Consider the following 20,080-nt stretch of genomic DNA (forward strand, 5'->3'; position numbering starts at 1 on the left):
TCTACTGACTCTGGGCTCCTTAATCTGCTAGTCAATTGTGCTTCTTCTTGTCTCTGCCATGTCCTGTCATGTTAATTATTTCTGCTTTAAATTAATTCACTTACAAAATCACTAAGTCATACAGCATTATTTGTGACCACATTTCTTTTTCTAACAGTGATTTAGCACTCCTATAGAACTTTTTTGAACTGCCTCATAACATGTAATTTAATAACTCTTTAGGCATCTTTTTCCATCATTTCCTTTGTCTCCAATTTAAAGTCTGGGGCTCAGGATTTCAAAAACACTCCTTCCTGCGGTCAAAAATTCTCTGGCACCTCTGCTTTGTTCATCATGTTGGCTTGCAAATTCTTGATCCTAAATGAATTCACTGATGCTTCTTCCATACGCATCTGCACATAGTGGATTGCAGTAGTTATGCTACACAGTTGTAAAGATACCCGTTATCTACAATGGAAATTTCAAACCTACTTTTCTTCTTTTCAGTCTAAAATTGTGGACAACCAGAATAATGCAATACATTGTGTGAAGTATTAACAGAGGCTTCGGGCCAAGACTATGGGCCAGTGTGTGGATTTTGTTCATGTTCATGTCCATGTTCATGTTCTCTTGAGTAAACGTGTGGAGATCCTCTGGTCCCACTTCGTACATGAGCAACACATTTCCAGTGCTCAGTTTTACAGCCTGAACCCAGTCTGACTCAGCACAACATTTGAGTTTTATAGTTACAGGTTTCTTTGCTTAAGATTCAAAAATCCCAGCTCCAAAGGCCTGAAGTGAGGGAGTCTGATTTATAATGTGTACATTTTGCCATCTTGACTTGTAAGTTTTTCTACAATAGATGTAATTTTATATGTGTTGGTGTGATTGTTCAATTAATGTTTTATATCCACATGAAACCCAAAGTTTCACTAGGGAAGAGACCATATCTACTTTTGCTTACCTTGTGCTCCCTTTGGAGCAGAATTCTGAATAAATTATGTTTTATTATTATGAGTGTAGCAATGTTTTTTAGCATTCTAATCCATTGTTACTCGACCATTTCTCTTATCTCTGATGTCATCAATCCAAAATTTTCCTTCCTCTAAAATTCATGCTGTTTGGATTAGTTGTTTTCATCTTCTGCTTGTCATTTTCAGATTTCATTGTACAGTACCAACTTGTAACTGTAAAAGTATTTTGTAGTAATCTGAAACCACCTATGAATCATTTAGGATGACTTTTTCAGTAAGAGGAAACTCTAGGTTAGTTTTCCTTAAAGGATAGGGAAGTTTATAATGGACATAATAAAAAATTTGGACATAAAACCTCATACCCACAGGCTCTGGTTTTGTTTTCCTGTAATGCTCTTGAGCCATTTTTCCTCTCAATGTTATATTCACCCTTAAGTTAAGAACAAGATGGCCACACCCCTGTGGCAAAAAAACAAGTCACTTTACCATCCAAAGGAAGATCAGGGGCTGGCTCTTTCCTGGGTCTCCATTTTCTAGTCATCAAGTTCCCCCAGCATATTTTCCCTCCATAATGGTTTAGATCTAAAATCCCCCCTGCCCCCAGTCTCATAGATTCATTGGTGGCACTTCCACAAGGTGACTGAATCACAAAGACCAACTCCATTAGTTTTGAGTATGTTGATGAGGTCATAACTTCACAGCACTATTAGAAACTGATGGAAACAGGAGATAAGGACTAGTTGACAGACATGGGTCCTGGGGATGTGACCTCAGGAACGGTATCTTTTCTCCAGCCCTCATCTCTGGCCCTTTCTTCCTTCTGCTTCTTGGTCACTGAAAGGTAAACAACTTTCTTTATCAGGTCCTTCTACCTTGATGTTATGGGTTGAGAACTGGTGGTCAACTTAACGCCAGCTGGATTACATCAGCATGCATTGAGCAAAGATGCTCCACCTGAGGAGGGTTGCCAGGATAAATAGGTGGAGAAGAAGGGAGGTGTTGAAGGGTTGAAGCTTTAAGGAGGCATTGTGGGTTCTCCTACGAGTTGCTGTCTGAGCAGTTGGTTCTCCTGGAGAAGCTCTGGTCCTCACATCTAGCACTGCTTCCTGGCTTCAGAGGGTAAGACATGTGTTGCTTGGTCTCTAGGATGAACTCGTCATGCTGCTTCTTGGCATGTACCCGACTGTGCTTGTCGTTGGAGAAGCTCAGGGCCTCCATGTCACTGAGGACAGCTGTGGTGCCTTTCAGGATAGCCCAGTCTTTGTTGTGAGTGTGACTTCTCGGCTCCAACGTAGAACTCTCATCCCACTAGCACAGCTCCTTCATCCTGCTGGCATAGACTTTCTGGCTTCCACTACTGACCCTTGTCTTCCCGGCATGGATCGGTAATAGAGACTGAAATGAGTCCTTCTTGTGGACTCTGGACCTCCAGTTGGACTCATGGGAAGCATTGTCCTGAGTTCTGGGTTTTTATCTGGACTCATGTGAGACATTGCCGTGGGGTTTAGGCTCTTGACTAAATAATCTATGTCTTTGGTGTTGCGGATAGATTTCCTGCATTTTCCTGTGTTAACTTCCGGTGACCATTATAAAAATATAATAAACTCCATGTACTACTCCTAGTTGTTCCCTGTGTACAGCCCCTGACTACAACACTTTTGATATTTCTGTCTTAGAGCCAGGTGACTGTAGCCTGAAACTTCTGAAACTATGAACCCAAACAGATCTTTTCTCTTTTAAGTTGTTTCTCTCGGGTTTTTGTCACAACAACAAAAAGCTGACTAATGTAGCCTTCTAACACCAAAATTGAGCTTTAGGCTACATTCTAAAGCAGTCCTTGAGTGAGACTGGGGTTACCTTGACTGCCCCTTCTTGTCACATGGGAGGGATTGGAAGTTCCAGGCATCAGTCATCTTTATTTCTGTAACTCCACCTTTAAAATATAATTTAGACATCCCGTTCTGATCACACTTGCTATTTTTTCAACATTTTCTTTCCTTTCATTCAATTTTTCCTCTCTCTTTATTGAATTATAGTCTATTAGTCAAATTCAGCTTTCGTGTTAAATCAGAATTCAATTCTGCCTCTTCTTCCTAGTCTAGCATTCAGGATAATCAGTACACTCAATTTGTTTGCAACAGTCAGTCAGTTCTCAGTCTATTGTGGATAAATTCACCAATTATCTTTCTTCATTTATTTCCTTGCAAGCCTTGCTGGGAAAAAAGTGGCATTATTCTGGAGATCTCTATTACTGTGAATCCACAGATGTTAAACTAATCCTGGCCCTTGATACCATACAGTAGCCCTTTAGTTCTCTCTGGTCAATTCCTTTCACAGGTAGTGTGTTGTATCCTGGTTCTATAATTTAATAGAATGTATGACTTTGGGCAGATAATTTAAATTTCTGAAACTTAGCTGTTTGATTTCTGTAAGATTAGAACCAAGGTACCTGATTTTCATTTGTTTGTTCTCTTTTTGAGGATGAGATTTTACTAAATTGCTCGGACTGGTTTTGAACTCAGGATCTTCTTACCTAAGCCTTCTGAGTCACTGAGATTAGAGCTCCCCTGAGCTCAGCTGAAAATTGTTTTAATGATTAAAAAATGAGTGAAATGATTTGTTCACTGTCACACAGTACTCAGTTAATAGTAACCTTTATTTTAACCTAAACCTCATGCCCTTCCTAGGTCTCTACTTTGAATCTGCTTTTCTTCCATATTCCCTTATACTCTTGGCAGACATTTTGGAGAATACAGAAAAATTTGGAAAATTGGTTTCTTTTTTGCCCTGTAGTACAAGAACTATATTTATCTTTGCGTCCCAAATGGTCTAACCCATGAAATATCCAGTGTTTATTCAATTGAATTTAACATGTCATTATTATTATTTTTTTTATCGGTATTAGGGATCAAACTCATGACTGCTGGCTTGCAAGGCAGGTGCTTATGCTGCTGAGCTAAATCCCCAGCCCCACATGTCATTATTTTTAATATTACTTCTGTGAGGGTATGCAAAGATAAGGGAGTCATAATCAAAATATGATAGGCTGGAAATTAGGTTAAATATTTGCTGGTGATTGCTAGTGAAAAATAAGTTCACTGGCATTTAAAAATCTTCCTGAAAGGAACCTGGGACTCAGAGGAAGTATAAATAGAAAGATTCATTTAGCTCTGATAATTAGCAACATAAACAGAACAGTGATAAATAAATTAGCTTTATTTGTAAATAATCATTGATGGTCCAAATAATGTGCTTTGTTGACAGAGACTTCCTTACTCAATATTTCCATATCTCTCAAATATAAAAGTAAAGCTAAATGGCTACAGATAATGGTCAGTGTTTTTTTTTTTTTTTTTTTTTTTTTTTTTTTTTTTTTTTTTTTTTTCAATAGCCTTAAGAAGAGAGAACAAGCATTCCCCTACTAACTAAACATAATCAGCCAGGCAAAGTCATTATAACCTTTCTTGGTACAGGATAAGAATATAATAAATATTTCTTAGCGTACATCCAAATTGAATTTCTATGACCAATTATTACAGTTAATTTTATTTTCTTGAAGTAAGCTTGAAGCTAGAAGAGAACATTAGAGAAATTCACATTAAAACAACACTGAGATTCCATCTTATCCCAGAAAGAATGGCCATAAATTCCATTTCACCCAGATATTTCCTCTCTAGGTATCATTCTTTCCCAAAAAACTAAAGAAATCTGCCTTAGCTACTTTTCTCAATGCTGAGACCAAATACTTGACATCCGAAGTTAAAGGAGGAAAGGTTTATTTCAAATCACAATCTGTAGAGGTTTCAGTACTTTAATTGGTGGCTTCCAGACATGATGACATGGCAGAGAGACATTGCAAGAGTGGAAACAATTCATGGGAGGCAGGAGGTAGCAGGGAGCAAGCTACAAGTGATAAGCAATGACCCTTATTCTGTCTTTTGTGTTCCATCCAGGCTACAAGGGTGGGTAGCATTCACACCCAGGGTGGGAGATCCTTAATCCTGCCCAGAACCATGCCAAACCAGTCAGTGGCAAAATGAAATCAGAATGATTGTGAGTCAGATACCCTGCCACTTACACACGCCTTTGATCCCAGCATCCCACACTTAATCCCAGTGTCACACACTCTAGATCCAGCTGCCTATGAAAATTCTCAGCTATGACTGTATGAGATCTAGACATAAATCATAACCACATCATATTGCAGTGATACATGCATATCCATGTTTGTAGCAGCACAATTCATAATAGCTAAATTTTAGGAGTAGCCTACGTTTATCCTATCAATAAGAGAATGGATAAAATAAATATAGAGTTTATACTCAAAGGATTAATACTACTCTGCCACAAAACAGGATACACTTGGGTGATTTGTAGGAAATTGGATGTACCTTAATGTTAACTGAAATAAGACACACAAGTTTAAATACTGCATGATGTCTCTTATGACAAATCTACCACGTGAATAAAAGATCATAAGAAATAGGGAGATAGATCTTTCTCAAATGGGAACACGATCAAGAGTTTGAGGAAGAGTGAGGCGTGGTGGTGGTCACAGCACTCATGAGGTTGAGGCAGGCCTGAGCTACATAGCAAGCTCAAGGCCAGCCTGGACTAAATGTTTCCACCTCCCCCTCAAAAGAGTTAAGATGTGTTATGTCCACATACCAATTCCCCACAAGGAATGTGATCATCATGTACTATAAACAATAAAAAATAAAAACAGAATATCAGAAATAAAAAATAACATTAGAATGATGTTATGTTTTGAAGATGCTTAGTCCAGTAGATAGAAAATTTAAACTTGTATAAATTTGAGAGTTAAAATTGTAGCTAACCAGGTGTAGGGGTGCATGCCTGTAATCCTCGGAGGCTAAGGCAGGAGCATTTCCATGAGTTCAAGGCCAGCCTGGACTACATAGTGAAAGTCTATCTCAGTAAAACTATAAACATTTTTAAACTACAGAATTATAATTAAAGAAGCCTATGAATTCAGGTTCCTTTGCAAGTTACTTTCTCACACCCCCTTTTTATTTCTGATCTACCAATAGTGAATATAGACACTATTGTAAATCATTGGTCTTCACGGGGCTTTGAAAAGGTAAAAACTATTGTCAGTTTCTGAAATGTGAATACATTTGGCAAAATGAAATCAGAAAGTTTGTGAGTCAGGTACCCTACCACTTCAACAAACCTACAGAAGCTTATCTTTGGCTTGTATAAATGCCACACTCATGTTTTCACCAACATTTTAAGTCTTTCCTGTGGATTTAAGGGTGTTTCTGCTTTTATGCCATAAAACTGTGCTGTCCTCCTCTTTGTTTTGGCTCATCTCCATTTTAGTGAATATACATATGTGATTCTTGTGCATTTCATTAATTTCTTGTGTTTTTCAAAAAGAATCACATAAATTGAGAAGGAGATGCTGACACAAGCTTGAACTGGCCTGACATGTAAAAGGTTGAGTTGAGTCTAGCATTTATAATGATGATCTAGTAGTTAGGCTTATAGCTAACAATGCTGAGCCTGAGAAAAATAGACTTGTATGAAGGCCTTGAGGCCACTTCAGTGCTGTGTTCCAGAAAAGACCAAGAAGGACCTGTGCTGAGTATGTTCTCTTTCCATTTTGCCTCTAAAGTATTCCTTACTTTACTATTTATTTACTTACTCAGTACTTCAAAACATAGCTAGACCAGTGAAGGAGGGTGAAACTCCTAATGTAAAAGGCTTTGAAGCTGGCTAGACCATTATCCATTGTAAATCATTACAAAACTAATTTATAGAAATATCTTTATGCAATAAATGCTACATATTTTATAGGTAGCCCATCTGATTCAGTTTTTGTTATCTGAAAGCTGGGGTACCCATGCTTTTCAGTCTTGCATTTCTATGTTGGTTATTCTGTTTGTCCTTTTACTGTCCTCTGGGTTATCTACTATTCTCCACATTGTTATTTACCCTAGAAAACTGATAGTGAGAATCAGAATGTTTATTCCTTGATTTTTCCCACTTTAATGGCAATGACCCCTATCATCCATAAATACAGCTCCCCGCTGGTGACTTCTCACTATCCTCCAGTATCATCATTTCCTCTTATCTCGCTCAAGGTTAATAGTTCCTGTTAATGACTAATTTTGGCTACTTCAAAATTAGTTCATACTAATCATATAAGTAGTAATTTTATTAAAATTCTGAATTTGAATTATTGAGAGGAATTTTGTCAGGACTTTGGTACTTGATACCTAAAATAGCTCCACTCTCAAACTCTGAGGATTAATATTCTTGGACAAGATTTCTTTCCTTCTTTCTTTTTTTTTTTCAAGGAAACATTTTCTTTTTATTTACAATTGGGTAGCAATTTCCAGTTTCTTTTGTCTTCCTAGGCTTCTTCGATCTCTCCTTGTTCCAAAGATGCACACGGTTACATTGTTATTGGACAATCTATTTTCTATCCCTTTTTGAAAAAGTAGCCAGCACTTTGATTAAATAGTTTTTTGTCCTCACATTCCCATACTTTTCAACTCTGACAGTTTAATTTCCAAACTCAGAACTTTTCCAAATCAGAAAATGCCAGATTTGCGCATTGTCACAAGTAAAGATCAAAGCAGTCTCATTTATTTCCAAAGGCTTTAGATATTTTTAATACTATGGCTCAAAAGACTATTTCTTGCAGCTATGACTACAGTAGGAGCTACTATGTAATTAGTGCTTTCAAATATCACAAGATGATGATAATGATTATTATTTTTAGGTCTACTGATAGTGACAGTACATATTCACCTGTATATGGTGACTTTTATTTGACGTGAAACCCAATATTCTACAAACCATATTCTTGAGTGTCACTCCATCCATCTTTGGGAAGATTTCTTTATTATTTGATAAAAATAATCTCTCAGCTGAAAAAATGGGAAACTACTGCAAGTAATGTCATCATGATGACAAAAATTATTCCAAATGTGATTTTTGGAGCAAATGAACACCTCTTTTTATCTAAAACTATCAACCTAGAAAAGTATTTCTATTCAACCCAAACTGGTAATCATAAATGGCAGTTTACATTTACCTAGTAAGGAGACTAGTACACCTTCACAGATGTGACATGCTATGTTGACTCTCATGCTCCCTTATGATCACACAGCCTTGAGGAACTTGGATGTCCTGTTATATCACAGATATCCTACTGGCTTGTTATAATTAGGATTATATGCTAATTTGATAAAAAATATCCTGTATGTCTTAGTAAAATATATGCATGAAGATGATGGGAAATAGTCTGGAACTTGGAAAGCACAGGATTGGTGATCTGCAACAAAATGGTCAATGATAATGAAGCTACTTATTTTTCATCATATCTGCTTACCATCCAAAAGCATCTCCACCATCAGGTTGACAAGATAGCTCATTCTTTGGATGTCAGATAGCCTCTCTCCTTCAAGTGGCTTCTTTGATGGATTTTTACACAAAGTGACTACATTGGCAAGAATGGAGGTTACGTGTTGGCTCAAGACTGTAGATTTTTCCTACTATTGATTGTTCACTCTATTAATAAATGATATTAGTGTGAGTGCCCTGGTATGGCAATATTCCCCAAGGTGATTGCTATCACCATCAAAGGGGGTATAGAAATTTATCTTCAAAGAAATGCACACAAAATGCTAGTATAACTTTCTTCATTTTAACAGGACTATTCTTTGAGTTCATAGACTGCCCCATGTATAGTCATGGTATTACATAGAAAAATGGATAAAGAAGTATGTTAGCGGGCATATGCCCAACAAATGCACTGATTATCATGCACCTCATTCTTGGGAGAAAGAAATAGTCTATTGAAAAGAACCAGGAGATGAAATCCTGCACACTGGGATATTACCACGCAGGATGCAGCACATGCTTGAGAGCAATACAAATACTTATTACATCACGTAATTCTGTAAGATTGTAAAACATTTGCCCTCTTTTTCCTTCAGATTGTGCAATGGCAAGCAGAAACACCAAACAACACCTGGGATTTGGAGGCAGGTTAATTTTACAGCAACAGGCATTGACTGGGATCAATCCCAAAATATCAGTTCTTGAAGACTCAGAGAAGGGGTTTTTTTTTATTGGGGGGGGGCTAGGCGAAGCAGAAAGGCAGAGGACTTGGCTGTCTTTGATTTTTACAACACGCATCATAGTGACCAGCTATGATTACAGTGACCAGCTGTTTCTAAGAAACAAAAGTAATGGGACCTGTAATCTGATTTATTACCTGTACAACTAACAAACTGAAGTGCACAGATTGGGGAGGGGCATTTTCTGCTACAGCTGTAGGCTGCTCTTTCAGCTGATTGGAGGATTTTTCAAAAACTCTAATTTATGTAAATGTGACGATCTTAGGTCTAAGATACTTGGGGTACCTACCATACATTGGTTACAATAAATAGTGATAGGTTGTTAAAAGTTTCTAGCATTTTAATGAAAATAATGTGAACATTTATCAAATCTGTGCTATTATTAGTATTTATGTATTTTTATATTTCATTAAAATAAATATAGATACTGATGAATAATATTTCATTTTGAAATATGCCTTCATTTTGAAATATGAAATTGCTTCCTTAGACCCAATTCATATTTTATTTTCTAATTCAAATTCATAGTATATTAATATTATGACCTTGGCTTTATTTTTACCAATACTAGTTTGATTTTTAACTGTCTTTTTATTTTATCCAGCTTATTATTCTTTGCTTTTAATTTATTTTGTAGAAATGGAACACAGCTGGAATTTTTGGCATATCAGAGTTTTTATTTCCTGGGGGGGGGGTGACTCAACTTACAATTCTTATGACAGACTTATTTTTTCTTAGTTCTGGATTTTCTATAATGTTCTTTTTATTTTTTTCTGTGTTCTGTTTTTTATGAAAAATGTTTTCTTTGCTTTTGTATGTGCAATGTTTAAAATTTCTAAGCTTTTAAAAATCACTCTTTAATCTTTTCTGTTCATCAGAGAGTTGAATATGCAATAGCATGTATCTTCTCCCATTACTTTACTTACATTCTGCTTCATGTTAGCTGATTTTTTTTCCAGCGAGTACATTTTCTAATCCTTTTTACCCTGGAAATATGAAATTGTTTCTTCCACCCTCGTAACAATTTGTGTGTAATCATTTGGATAAAATCACTGATTGTCGGCTGGCATTTGAGTGGATGGCGCACATACACAGAATCATCAGATAAGACAAAAAGTGGCTACAAGAAATATAAAACTGTGGGAATTAAAAATTGCATTTCAGGAGAAAGAGGGAGAATTAAGACTGGAAAATCTCATCAATAAAATAGAATACAAAACTGATGTATTCCTGCAAAACTCAGGGGGAAAGATGCTAAAGAAGGAGGTAAAAGGCTATGCATGACAGAATCAAAGATTGCTCACAGGAAGACCAGTGATATTGGATCATAAAACCAGTCAAACTGTTGCCATAAAGATTTTTTATCGTTAATGTTTTTAAACCTTGATCTTCCCAAAGTGTTTGATAGGGAGTTTCTCATAAAATAGTCATGTCTCAGGAGATTTGAAATGTTATTCACCAGAAGGAAACTCTGTCGACCAGAGGATTATGGTTTGCAGTGTAGCTAAAGTAGTTGCCTCCTAGCACTAGGGACTTGGAAGAGATAGCCCTCTGTGGTTAAACACGTCCTCCATGGTTTATGTATTGGAAATGTGATTCTCTGTGCAGCAGTGTTGGGAGGTGGAGCTCAATGTGAAGTATTTGGATTCTTGGGCACCACCTTCATGAATGGACCAATGCCGTGATTACAAGTTTATTGTTGAGTTCATTATTGAAGGAGTGGGTTCATTTTGAATAGAGTGAGTTTGGCTCTTTTTCCTTCTCTGTCTCACCCTCTTTGGCTCTTGTGCTTTCAAAATGGGATATGACAAGATTTTCATGAGAGCCTGGCCCCTTGTTCATGAACTTCCTAGCTTCCATAACCATGAGCTAAATAAATTTCTGTTCATTGTAAATTACCCAGTCTGTGGTATTCTGTTAGAGCCAAAGAACAGACTAAGAAAGTCAACGTCTAGCAAAGGGAACAGGTAAACAATAAGCCACCTCTTTCATCTCTGTGCATGGTTTAGACAGCAAGTCATTGTTAGGTATGGGGAACATAATGCTGTTAGTGGAAGCTTTTATCTTATCTCTTTCTACAATGTTTTAGTATTAGAAGATGCTTTGAAGTTTCAAACAGTGTGATAGCCTGGGACTAATACATGTCCCTTTCAAACCCTGCTGGGAGGCTGCCCTAGGACAGGAGTTGTGTCCAAGCAAGGAATGTGCTCTGTGCTAGATAACCTGGGTCTAAATCTTGACCCCAAATAACTGCAGGTACTAATTCATTTCTCCTTTCTTGGCTACTGTTTTCTTATGTCTAAAGCATAATAGATGAACTTTGTTATTAGAAGGATTGGTGGACAAAGAATATACGATGCTTAGCCAGAACAGAGATTCATTAAATGTAATGGGGCCTTCCTCTTTGGTTTAATCTCAAGGTAAATGGTCAGAGGGAAAATGCTCTCAGCTAATGATAGAAGCAGTTAGGAAATTTCTTCCTGTGGATTAGACTTTGACAGTTGTTTGTTTTGTGGGAATTAGTATGGCTATTCTGATTCAACAGTTAATTTTTATCAGTCTGAAGAAGAAAGACCTATGTTTATAGGTTATATTAGTGAGTGACCTTCAAGGGGGATTAATCAGAATTATGTCCTCAGAAGGAACACTTTTGAAGAATAATGGAAAAGTGTAGATTTAAGATTGAAACTAAACATAGCTTTAAAATTTATTCTCCACATGCTAGCTTGGTGAACTGTCTGAGCCTCAGTAAAAGGTACCATCCATGAAGCTGATCATTAATTTTTCTTTTCCTTTCCCTTCTGAGTGGTCAAAAAGCTCCACTGAATTCTCTCTTTTTTCCACAAAATTTAATAATTTTAAAGGAAAGTTTTCCACAGCTACCCTATTTCAATGTATAGCTTATTTTTCCATGTTGCATTTCGAATATTCTCTTGGCTTATTACTTACAACTCATTTTCATACTAATACCTCAATGCTTTTTTTACTTTTATTTTTAGTTTATTTTTTTGGTGCTGGAGCAGGGACTCAGGGTCTCACACATAAGTGTAAGTGCATGCTCTAGGACCAGGCTGTATTCCCAGCAACTCTTTTACTTTTAAAGTATTTCACTTAGGAATACTTTTGTTGGAACTTAAAAAATAGATTTCAGTAGACTTAGATATTATTTAGGAGTGAATTTTAAGGTTTTACTCTTCCATTGAAAGGTTGACCATGACACTATATGGATTATGCAAGGTTCAGATAAGAGTTTTATATTCTATTTGTATGTTACCCTCCATAATTTGTAAAGTAAGTGTTACTGAATTCCTCCTTTTGCAAATGGATAAATTGAGGCTTAGAGGGTTCAGTAACGTGTCCTATCTTGTGTTGAAAGAATGCTACAGCTGGGATTAAGGAAAGATCTTTTCCTATTGTGCCATGATATCTCCTGCTTATGTGTTCTTCTTGGGTTTTGTGCTTTGTATATGAAAATTTAACATCAATCTTATTTCTAAGGTTTTCATGGTTATTCTAGTTGTGGTACAAATGACCTCTATGACCTATGCCGACCAAATAGGTGTTAGGATCATGTTATGGTTGTTTCATCAATTTCTTCATGTTGAAGACATAAAACATTAGTGATACAACTGAGCTCTCTCCTTGGTTTCCTTACTCTCTGGGGAGCTAGCCAGGACCTTGAAGTTGTCATATGTATCTTAGATCATTTACCACACAAACATTTACGCCCCAAACACAGCATTCTAAATATAAATAATGTAGTAACTTCCTCATATGTTTTCACATTTAAAAGAATTGCACATCTCTTCTGGAATTCAAGATGAACCAATAAGCAGATGTATTACTAACAAAAATGTGGGAGGGAAACTCTACCAAAGCAGTATATTTAAAACAGATGCTCTAGTAACTGAATGATTCAAAGAGAGGAAAAATTTAAATCACACAACAAAAAAGGAGAAATAGTCATTTTTTAAAAAAATTGTGTTACTTTGTATTTCAGGAAGGAGAGGTGTTAAAATGTTTCCTTTGCTTAAAATTAATCAGGCCTGGAAAAACTGATACTAAAGGAGGAAATGGAAGAAAAAGAAACCTGTGGAGCTCCCCTGCACTTCACCTCCTGAGCACTGTAAGATTTCCTGCCATGTTAGTTTAAGACTCAATAGTTGGAGAAATTGGTGGTGAGATTAATCGGTTCTCCTCTATCTAATTAGGCTTCCTGAATCACAAAATATAAATTATATCTGGAGATGTCTCTGTCAAACTCATATCTCTCAAGCAATTGAAGGCACCTGGCCCACATCTGGGAAATTTGCTTTTGTTTTTTTACTGGTAATTGTGTGTACACATAAATGCAAGTATCTCTTCTCTCCAAAGGATTCATAGTTGCCCTTACTCAGCATCTTCTGAATTTTAATTTCTTGCTAAAATAGTCTGACAGATGTAGGCATGTAAAATTAAGGTGAGGAAACAGTTTAAATTTCCCTACAACTCTTGTATGTTTACCTGTGCCGTAGGCTCACCAGGTTCTCAGGCTTTGAGCACTGGGGGTTATGTGGAATGCTATCTTCTAGTTAAGGCCCCTGGGAATCAGGGAAGATAAGGAAGGAACTCAGGTAGGTCCTGAGGCAGAGGCAGAGGCAACCTTGCTCTGGAAACCTTCTGAAGCAGAGGAAGGGCTTCCCAGACCTCAAGGGGCCTCAATTCTGACTTCTGCTTGTGGACTGCTTTTCATGTTTAAATCTTGCTAGGTCTTTCTTTTGAAGTAAGATGGAGGACAGGCCAAGAGGGACCCTAAAATTTATGGGACTATAACTGTTCTGATTCCTCATCTAAAATACACATAAGAATTTATAATAGAACTATTTAGCTCTGTATACTGAAGCCATAAATCATGGATTTTCAAATATGTCACTGGGTTTGAAATAATGGAAAAGAAAACTTATAGCCACATGGAACACTTAGGTAAGAAGGAAAATAATAGTTAAATTCTTAATCAATAGTTGAATTGGAATATGTTTGAAAGATTTCTTTAACAATCATTGTTAATAAAATATGATTTTGGGAATTATTTCCAATATGATTCTTTTTTTACTATCCATTAAGTAACAAATGAATAGCTTTTAAAGTACTCTACCTATACAGGTGGCATGCTTTTTTAGCATTGTGAACAGAACCCAAGCTTTAAAATCAAACACAAAAACTAAAAATATAGTAAAAATAATTACTGATTTTCAAGCTCTGTTATCATAAAAGACAAATACATCAAAAAAGAAGAAAATTTTAATACAATTTACAACCTCAGATTTTACCCATAATTTTTATTTTTATGCTGAACGTTAATTAGTCCTGGAGGAATATTTGAATTATTAAGGAAAGACAGGTGTGCTCTCTATGCAGGCGGGATTTCTAAGGTCCCTGCTAAAGAGATCTCCTCCATTGCCATAACTGCCTTCCCCAGCTCTATTAAAATTCCTGCCTAAAATTATCAATATTTAAAACTTCTTTTGTGAATTAGACCCATTAATATTTCAAATTTTTTCATTGTAATCTCATGATTAATTCTTGTTTTCGTCTTCTTAAAATCCTGAGAATCTTCCCTTTCAAAAACCTTTACATAACAGTCCTTGCCTGCTTTCTTTGCCCTTTTTGTATTTACTACATTGGTGGCTTCTGCCTTTGACTGCCTCTGCACCTCACACAGACCGTTGTTATTATCATTTATGATGATATTGAATCACACATGATAACTTATACACTGGCAAATCTACCATGAGATCCTTGAGAATAATCACATGCTTTTCAACCTTAAAAATTTTACAAAGAAGCTATCTTACGTAGGTTTGGCATAACTAATTCTTCATGCAGATTATGAGAAGATGAAGAAAAGCCCTGGGGTCTCATGAACTCCTGCACCACACTGACATAGCCTATCATGGCTCTGGAGGCTTGAGAGGAAGCATTATTTTAAAGCCAGTTATGAGAGGAATGGAAAGTTATTTAGAGGGTAGAGTTTCAGTTTTACAAGAGAAAAACTTTGGAGTTTGAGCAACAATGTGAATATACTTACCAGTAGTACAACATACACTTAATTAACAATGGTTAAGATGGTAAGCCATGTATTTTAGCACAATTAAAAAATAATAAAAAGCAATTTTGAGTGGCAAAGATGGAGCACATTAACATGTGAAACTATCTCATGCAAAGATGACTTCTCTAAGCAGAAACAGTAACCTGGCAACCAGCTACCCATATTTGTCTTTTCTCTTTTTGGTACACGGTGTCTTACAAATTATATCTTGTTTGCAACCATATGAATGGAATGCATTTTTAATCTTTCATTTTAAAGAACAGAGACTCAGATACAAAGAAGTAAAATGGTTTGTTCATGGGAATTGTGCTGGGCACCAATGAGCTGAGCTGCCAAGTTGGCCATCCATTGTCCTGTGTTAATCACATGGGCTGGGTACAAAGATGATTTGGCTCAGAGGAGACCGCACTGCATCTACTGTCCACTAGCCCTCTGGTAGCCGATCAGACAAGCTACTTACCCTGGAGCAAATAAGAGGAAAAGTAGATATCCAGAGCTGTGCTGAGGTTCACTCTCTGCTTGCGTTCATTTGGGGTTATCAGTAAAGTAAAGCAGGCCTTGGTGACTTGTGGCAGCCTGAATGCTTTGATCATGCAGGATCAGCAGTTGAATTTGCTTGTCCTTCCCTGCTAGGCCACCACAGGTCCAGCCTATTATAAAAAGGGTTATTTGCATGGGAAGAAGTCCTTGTACACATGAAAATTTCACTTTCCAAGTAAGCTTCAGCTTAGTCCAGTGAATTAAATTATTGTAGATAATACAATCTAAATTTGTATACAAAAGAGTACAGTCTTCACACAAGATTCATGGCTGATTGTATTGTCCAAACATTGCCTGCATGAATTTCCAAGGAGGCAACCCTAGTCATTGCAACATTTTATCTTTCAACCGATTCAGAGGCTATCTTTGAGTGCCCCCAGGTCCAGTTTTGGGGCTGTCAGAGACCTGTAATGTCTTCTGTGGACTAATTAGAGACTACGTTTTTCCAGTCTCTCTGAGAGCTGAGTATGGGATGTAATTAAGCAGTTAGGGCACCAGATGAAGAGATAGAAGGTATACAGCTTGCTAAGATTGTATGAGCAGATTGCTATGACTGTAAGAGAAACTTGCTTCAGATTACAGAGCAGGCTAGAGAAATGGAACAGGTTGTATCTTAGCCTGACAGAAGTGGGGGCAGGTTTGGGGTACAATTCTAGTGGTGCTTTAGCTTTCCCTGTTGCTTGTTTAGGATTTACCTTTCTTGGGCCTGCTAAGTTGATTACTGCTACTTTTTCTATGTTGTTTTTACTTTTCAGTGTTGGGGATGGAATCCGAGGCTTCCTGCATGCTAGGCATGTGCTTTGTCACAGGCTTGCATCTCCTAGCCCTTATTTTTCTGTGTTTTTAACTTCCAAATATTTATTGTTGTTATTTTATTCTGAGATAGTTTCTGGATGACGACAACAGATCTCCCTCCTTCTCAGGGTCATGGTGCCCACTGGTCATGCTCTGTATCTGGAAAATGTATGATATTTAATCTCTTAGTCAGTACCTATGGCTGCTTTATGTAGTTGCAAAGTTTGTATGAAGTGCCTGGTTCTGGGAATGAACAGGGATTAGCACTCAGTCCTTCTGTGCTCACAGACCATCTGTTTTTCTTGCTTCCCCAGAGAAGATACTGTATCTAACACATACAAAGATGTTATTATTGAAGCTGGCAATTGTTCTCTCCGGACTTACCTTGGCCCATCCTGGCCACCATCGGTAATATTTTCCTGCATGGACTGCCCAGTTGTGCCCTATTTAAAAGGACTAACTTAAAGGTATTCCAGAGGCAAATGAACTTGTCTGTTAACCTTTTGCCAAACCAGTACCTGCATGGGGCCCTAGAGGAGAAGGCCAAGAGCTATAATTCCTTCCTGCTAGATAACTGGAGTATGATGGTTAATCTTGCTTGTCAGCTTGACTGGATTCGGAAACTTCTGGATTGTGAGGATACTGATCTTATCAACAAGTTCAAAGCTGAATGGGACATTAGCAGGTAGGGCTCACCTGGAGGAAATTGGTCATGGGAGTTTGACCTCTGACCCCTTCCTCTCTGAAGCTCCTCCTCTCTGGCTTTCTGGCCATCATGATAGGAACAGTTTTCTTCCACCATGCCCTTTCACCATAGAGTTACTGCCTTGCAACCAGCCAACCATTAAGTGAAACCTCAGAAACTCAGCTAAAACAAATTTCTCCTCTTCTAAATTGTGGGTGTCAGGTCCTAGCAGTGGACAGCTGATTATAGAAGGAAGGACAATCCTCTTTCTACAAACAAGTTGCAGCGATTAAGTTCTTCAATAATTGGTCTCTTTTCTCCATCCATATCTAATGTATATACTTTTCCCAGAAAGAAAAAAGGATTTGCTCTCTGAAAATATAGGAAAGAATATGTGACACATCAGAGACCAGTATATGGTCAACAAGCACCAAGTATCCACTAGGAAAGGCAAAGTGAGTGAATGCAGGCATTAAATGTGATGACCGGGCTATAACAGAGTCACACGAAGTCTTGGTGGTGATTGGCCCTGCTGCAAGTTCTGTTGAACCTTGATTCTCAGCTTCAACTCACAACCAGAATCTGATTCTGGTGTTTCTTCCCCACCCCTGCAGTTAAAGGAGACAAGTTGCTTGCTACCAGTCCCTAAGTGCCTCCAGCTCTCTGGGTTCCTTTCATCATGATTTATGTAAGCAGTTTCTTCATCAAAACATCTTTAAAAATCCTATCTGAGGGTATGGTTGGATTCTGGTCAAGTTTCTGATACATCTTTGTAAAATTACAAAACTCTGGTGACAAAGAGAAATATTGTAAACTTTTCAGTATAAGTAGAGACCTGGGAGAAATTTTGGTAGAGAATGATTGTGGATTTTTCAACAGTAACAGAGGAAGCTAGAAACCTAGAGAAAAATTTTGTACAAATACTGAATAAAAAATGTCTTCATCCTAGAATTTGATTTCCAGTCAGCATAACAGTTAAATACAAGGTAAACTGAAGACATTTTCAGACATTCAGGATGTCAGAGAATTTAAAATTTATCCTCGTTTTTTAGGAAGCTACTGAAAGAGCTGCTCAGTCACAACAAGAGAGCAAACAAATGAAAAAACAAAGAGACGGGAAACAGGACCAAAGGGATTTCAGGCCAGCAGCCACGCAGTGGGCACAGGGAGGAACTGAATCAATGAGATAGATAGGCAAGCTCTAGGAGACGACTCAAAAGGAGAAATTAATAGATTGAAAAAATACTGAAAGGAGACTGAAATGGAGACACAAGATGCATTAGTAATACATATATAGAAAAAAGTAAATAAAAGTGCAATTATTAATACCATGGAAAGTAAAAGGTGTATAAAAATAAAATTATATTAAGCTTCCTAACTTAGCTAGGGTTAAATGTGAGCACATTGATTTAAACTAAATTACTATACTAAATTATATTTTCATAGTTATTAAATAAATTATTTATCATAGAAGGTGATGGAAATTAGTGCATGTGTATATATATGTGTGTGCATGAGTATGTATATGTGTGTGAATGAGTGTGATGTGTGTGACTCATGAACATGTGTGTAGATATATGTGGCCATATGGGAAGTGAGTGGATGGGTATGAATATGTCTCTGAATGTGTGAGTGTGTGTGTGTGTGTGTGTGTGTGTGTGTGTGTGTAGTGCTGATGGACACAGAAGAGGTGGAGAAACAATCTAGGCAGAAGAGCCAGTCAACCAATAAATAATGCCTGAAACTTGACAAATCAGGAAATATGACTGCAAATATGCTGTTGAGACACATGGAAATAAACGCATAAAGAATCAGCTGAAAAGAAAAAAAAGTAATTAATACCAGGAACAGGAAATAAGAAGAAACTATAGTATAAAGGATTGGCATTTTAACAATCCTTTCGTGATTTATTTTCCTTTTTTGTAACAATCTTATAAGCTTTTAAATTATACACATAATTTTAAAAAATGTAAAGACAATTTAATATGCATTAATAAAAATGATATAATGAAAATCATGTAGATTTTATATTTTAAAGAAAAGCAGAATCCAAGTTGTTTTTCAGTGTAAGTCTCATTCACTAAAAGTAACAAGACATCTAAGCCTAAAAGGAATGGAAAGGATGTGAGAGTAATTGTGTGTTGTCAGTTTTTTGCTCTTGTGACAAGTAACTGGGAAAGTCAGCTTCAAGCTGGAAAGGTTTATTTTGGCTCACAGTTCAGAGGTTTTAGTTCATAGATGATTCCATTGCTATAGGCTTGAGGTGAGAGCAAAGGGAGAGAGAGAATCTGAGGCAGGGCTTGGGGACAAGACACGCCGCTGGAAGGCACACTAGGGGTCTACTTCCTCCAACTAGGCCCCACCTCCCAAAAGCCTAATGAATTTGTTAAGGATGATAAAATTAAGTCCTCGTGACCTAATCACTTTCCAAAAGCATACCAGTAAGCAAGCAAGCCTTCAACACAGCCTTTGAGGGACATTCTGGATCCAAATGAAAATAAATACGAGCTTTTTCTTTTTTAGAATTTTTCAGAGTAATAAATATGATTTCAGAAGACAAAAGCAATAAACATTATCAAGTAGACATGAACAAGAGCTCTGGGCTCTTTCCTTGCTACCCTGGGCTGGCTCAAGGGCTGTGGCCAGGTGTTATGCTCAGTACTCATGCAGTCGTGACCTCTGAACTATGTCAGATGAAAATCGAAAACTAATTTCCTTCCCAAGCATTCTTAGCGTTTTCTGTGTTCTAACCTCTCCTGACCCCTTAGCCTCCTTTACTCTTGTCAGATAAGTGGACTGAGTTGTAGTTTCCAAAAAGATACATCCAAATTTTATCCCCAGGTACCTGTGACTTTAACTTTATTTGAAAATAGTGACTTTGCAGATATATCTAAGTTAAGGGTCG

The 20,080-nt window shown here is 37.2% G+C and overlaps 1 long non-coding RNA gene across 1 annotated transcript; it reads left to right on the plus strand.

The window, feature by feature from the left end:
• Positions 1–1,959: 1,959 nt before the first annotated feature.
• Positions 1,960–19,151, plus strand: LOC134473672 (uncharacterized). Its single transcript, XR_010044050.1, has 3 exons — positions 1,960–2,072; positions 13,068–13,193; positions 16,805–19,151. It is a non-coding gene; the product is annotated as an uncharacterized LOC134473672 (long non-coding RNA).
• Positions 19,152–20,080: the final 929 nt, after the last annotated feature.

The sequence above is a fragment of the Cavia porcellus genome, unplaced genomic scaffold, assembly GCF_034190915.1.
Source record: "Cavia porcellus strain 051 isolate PalLab524CR breed Dunkin Hartley unplaced genomic scaffold, mCavPor4.1 scaffold_1, whole genome shotgun sequence".
Taxonomy (NCBI): domain Eukaryota; kingdom Metazoa; phylum Chordata; class Mammalia; order Rodentia; family Caviidae; genus Cavia; species Cavia porcellus.